This window comes from Schistocerca serialis, unplaced genomic scaffold (genome assembly GCF_023864345.2).
Source record: "Schistocerca serialis cubense isolate TAMUIC-IGC-003099 unplaced genomic scaffold, iqSchSeri2.2 HiC_scaffold_994, whole genome shotgun sequence".
Taxonomy (NCBI): Eukaryota; Metazoa; Arthropoda; class Insecta; order Orthoptera; family Acrididae; genus Schistocerca; species Schistocerca serialis.
In genome coordinates, this window is record NW_026048622.1 from 2,501 (window position 1) to 7,500 (window position 5,000).

The 5,000-nt window shown below is 50.7% G+C and overlaps 1 non-coding gene across 1 annotated transcript in view; it reads right to left on the reverse strand.

Moving 5' to 3' along the window:
- Positions 1 to 906, reverse strand: part of LOC126454659 (small subunit ribosomal RNA) — a 1,909-nt gene extending 1,003 nt beyond the window's left edge. The window contains exon 1 of the ribosomal RNA XR_007585298.1: positions 1 to 906. This exon is cut by the window's left edge and continues 1,003 nt beyond it. This is a non-coding gene — a ribosomal RNA (small subunit ribosomal RNA).
- Positions 907 to 5,000: the final 4,094 nt, after the last annotated feature.

The following is a 5,000-nucleotide window of genomic DNA, read 5'->3' on the forward strand; positions in this document are numbered from 1 at the left end:
ATTATTCCATGCACACAGTATTCAGGCGGGCTTGCCTGCTTTAAGCACTCTAATTTGTTCAAAGTAAACGTGCCGGCCCACCGAGACACTCAATAAAGAGCACCCTGGTAGGATTTCAACGGGGTCCGCCTCGGGACGCACGAGCACGCACGAGGCGGTCGCACGCCTTCGGCTCGCCCCACCGGCAGGACGTCCCACGATACATGCCAGTTAAACACCGACGGGCGGTGAACCAACAGCGTGGGACACAAATCCAACTACGAGCTTTTTAACCGCAACAACTTTAATATACGCTATTGGAGCTGGAATTACCGCGGCTGCTGGCACCAGACTTGCCCTCCAATAGATACTCGTTAAAGGATTTAAAGTGTACTCATTCCGATTACGGGGCCTCGGATGAGTCCCGTATCGTTATTTTTCGTCACTACCTCCCCGTGCCGGGAGTGGGTAATTTGCGCGCCTGCTGCCTTCCTTGGATGTGGTAGCCGTTTCTCAGGCTCCCTCTCCGGAATCGAACCCTGATTCCCCGTTACCCGTTACAACCATGGTAGGCGCAGAACCTACCATCGACAGTTGATAAGGCAGACATTTGAAAGATGCGTCGCCGGTACGAGGACCGTGCGATCAGCCCAAAGTTATTCAGAGTCACCAAGGCAAACGGACCGGACGAGCCGACCGATTGGTTTTGATCTAATAAAAGCGTCCCTTCCATCTCTGGTCGGGACTCTGTTTGCATGTATTAGCTCTAGAATTACCACAGTTATCCAAGTAACGTGGGTACGATCTAAGGAACCATAACTGATTTAATGAGCCATTCGCGGTTTCACCTTAATGCGGCTTGTACTGAGACATGCATGGCTTAATCTTTGAGACAAGCATATGACTACTGGCAGGATCAACCAGGGAGCTGCGTCAACTAGAGCTGAGCAGCCGGCCGCCCGGGAGTGTGTCCCGGGGGCCCGCGCGAACACGCAAGCGTCCGCTCAATTATTCTGCAAACAGGAGGAGGCTGAGCTCCCCTGCACAACACACCTCGAAACCCTCTCAGGTCCCGGCGGCGCGCAGCGCCGTCCTAAGTACTTGGTCGGGTTCGAGAGAGGCGCAATCGCCCGGAGTTAGGCGAGTAGACGCTTTAGGTGCGACCACCCGTGCTCCCAACTGAGCTTGCCGCTGCCGACAGAGGCCCGGGAGCGTGCTGTCGTGGCATTGCCGGCGGGAGACAACACGCGCCACCTACGGTGACCGGCAGCTCCAACGCCAGCGCCACAGAAGGACAAAAGCCCCACTTGGGTGCCGAAGCGAACTCTCCCAGCACAGCGCACGCGCCAACACGTCCGCACAGCTGCGATACAAACCACCTGCGAGAACCGCTGGGGCGACCGAGCAGCAGACGGCGTCGCGGCGCCGAGCGCCGGGCGGCGGCGCATCCTCAGCGCACACAGTCCTCAATCGGACCAGCACACTGCAGATGGCCACCGCGCTTCGCACCGGGCCCGCGAGGACCTACTTTGGCCGCAAGGCGCCGCGAGCAGGGGGCGCCGGCGCGCAGCTGCGCCGCCTGCCGCGTCCGTCGGCCGGCGCGCCTGCCACTGGCCGCCCCCACCAGCCGGCTGTAGCGCGTGCGCCCACGCACCGCGCTGCCAGCACGCCGGGCGGCCCCCCCTCACCGGCCGGGGACGGTCCCACCCAGCCACCGCCGCGTATCGCCTCACACCCAGATCCCCTTTCGCGTTCGTGGGCATGGTGGGTCCCCTTTCACGTTCGTGGGCATGGTGGGTATCCCTGAAACAACCGGTTAATAGCTCGACCGATCGTCGCCAACACTGATTCACCTCTAGCGAGAACAACCGCACCACAACGGGTTACCTGTTGTTCATTTGCGTAACGTCACCAGCAAACGTAGACGTCCATCGCCATTTGCAACGAGTATTGCATGCCTGTGTCAGGTGTCACAACACACTACGTCTGCCCACATAGACGCAACAACATGTGCACGCCTCGAGAACACGTGGAAGGTAGCCCCCGTACGTATGCGGTGTCCATTGCGCGAACGACTGTCAGCCGGCCTCTGCAGGATGTCGCAGATGTGGAACGCGGTGCAACATGCTATCACGGTGTGTGAGAAGAGACGACTACGTCCGAATACACGCTCCACTACATCAACAGACTGCTCATGCTGATCGCCATCCAGGGCGTCCGTTCCTCCCACACGTCTGAATGGCGTACCACACTGCAATCCAGCTCTTATAGGGAGACGACACGTAGCTGCGTGCACAATATTTGGACTGTATGGTCTGCCGTTGCTAGGCGCAGTCGTCGTACGGTCACACATGTGCCACGATGTATCATTCAGTACATACGGACCAATGTGCAGTACAGTTTGTGGGTTTTGCGTACATCGGCGGACAGGTGACAGGCCGTACCACAACGTAGGCTGAGTACGTCGGCATGCGAAGGGCATTGAACATGCAAACTTCTCAACGACCAGCTTGCGAAGGCAGGGGGGAAGGGGGGGGGGCATGTACGTCCTGCTGCTATCCACATTACAGTGTATAGCAGGAGCATGTGGAAAGTCAGCAACACCTGCAAGGTGTTTAACATGACGCGATACACAGGGGACCGGGCAGTGCGAATAGCGAACTATATTGCGAGGGTTGCGGTTAGGCAACACTACACTAATTTAACGAGTTGCATAACAATTACAGAGCAGGTTCAGCGACAACGTGCGTCAGGTTAAGGCGCAATATAGGTTAGGTTGAGGCACAATATAGGTTAGGTTAAGGCACAACATGGGTTACGTTAAGGCACAAATTGGGTTACGTTAAGGCACAACATGGGTTACGTTAAGGCACAACATGGGTTACGTTAAGGCACAAATTAGGTTACGTTAAGGCACAAATTAGGTTACGTTAAGGCACAAATTAGGTTACGTTAAGGCACAAATTAGGTTACGTTAAGGCACAAATTAGGTTACGTTAAGGCACAAATTAGGTTACGTTAAGGCACAAATTAGGTTACGTTAAGGCACAAATTAGGTTACGTTAAGGCACAAATTAGGTTACGTTAAGGCACAAATTAGGTTACGTTAAGGCACAAATTAGGTTACGTTAAGGCACAAATTAGGTTACGTTAAGGCACAAATTAGGTTACGTTAAGGCACAAATTAGGTTACGTTAAGGCACAAATTAGGTTACGTTAAGGCACAAATTAGGTTACGTTAAGGCACAAATTAGGTTACGTTAAGGCACAAATTAGGTTACGTTAAGGCACAAATTAGGTTACGTTAAGGCACAAATTAGGTTACGTTAAGGCACAAATTAGGTTACGTTAAGGCACAAATTAGGTTACGTTAAGGCACAAATTAGGTTACGTTAAGGCACAAATTAGGTTACGTTAAGGTACAATATGGGTTAGGTTAAGGTACAATATGGGTTAGGTTAAGGTACAATATGGGTTAGGTTAAGGTACAATATGGGTTAGGTTAAGGTACAATATGGGTTAGGTTAAGGCACAACGTAGGTTAGGTTAAGGCACAACATAGGTTAGGTTAAGGCACAACATAGGTTAGGTTAAGGCACAACATAGGTTAGGTTAAGGCACAACATAGGTTAGGTTAAGGCACAACATAGGTTAGGTTAAGGCACAACATAGGTTAGGTTAAGGCACAACATAGGTTAGGTTAAGGCACAACATAGGTTAGGTTAAGGCACAACATAGGTTAGGTTAAGGCACAACGTAGGTTAGGTTAAGGCACAACGTAGGTTAGGTTAAGGCACAACGTAGGTTAGGTTAAGGCACAACGTAGGTTAGGTTAAGGCACAACGTAGGTTAGGTTAAGGCACAACGTAGGTTAGGTTAAGGCACAACGTAGGTTAGGTTAAGGCACAACGTAGGTTAGGTTAAGGCACAACGTAGGTTAGGTTAAGGCACAACGTAGGTTAGGTTAAGGCACAACGTAGGTTAGGTTAAGGCACAACGTAGGTTAGGTTAAGGCACAACGTAGGTTAGGTTAAGGCACAACGTAGGTTAGGTTAAGGCACAACGTAGGTTAGGTTAAGGCACAACGTAGGTTAGGTTAAGGCACAACGTAGGTTAGGTTAAGGCACAACGTAGGTTAGGTTAAGGCACAACGTAGGTTAGGTTAAGGCACAACGTAGGTTAGGTTAAGGCACAACGTAGGTTAGGTTAAGGCACAACGTAGGTTAGGTTAAGGCACAACGTAGGTTAGGTTAAGGCACAACGTAGGTTAGGTTAAGGCACAACGTAGGTTAGGTTAAGGCACAACGTAGGTTAGGTTAAGGCACAACGTAGGTTAGGTTAAGGCACAACGTAGGTTAGGTTAAGGCACAACGTAGGTTAGGTTAAGGCACAACATAGGTTAGGTTAAGGCACAACATAGGTTAGGTTAAGGCACAACATAGGTTAGGTTAAGGCACAACATAGGTTAGGTTAAGGCACAACATAGGTTAGGTTAAGGCACAACATAGGTTAGGTTAAGGCACAACGTAGGTTAGGTTAAGGCACAACGTAGGTTAGGTTAAGGCACAACGTAGGTTAGGTTAAGGCACAACGTAGGTTAGGTTAAGGTACAACGTAGGTTAGGTTAAGGTACAACGTAGGTTAGGTTAAGGTACAACGTAGGTTAGGTTAAGGTACAACGTAGGTTAGGTTAAGGTACAACGTAGGTTAGGTTAAGGTACAACGTAGGTTAGGTTAAGGTACAACGTAGGTTAGGTTAAGGTACAACGTAGGTTAGGTTAAGGTACAACGTAGGTTAGGTGAAGGCGCAATGTAGGTTAGGTTAAGGTACGATATACCTTAGGTTAAGGTACAATATCGCTTAGGTTAAGGTACAATATAGCTTAGGTTAAGGTACACGTTGTAGGGAAAGGTGTATTTTGGGGGGGGAGGGGGCGGCAGGTTCGTTGATAGTGATTATCGTAAGTGCATGCCTGCGGGATCATCCGATTTGTCACGTCAGGATGCACTTGTGGCTCATG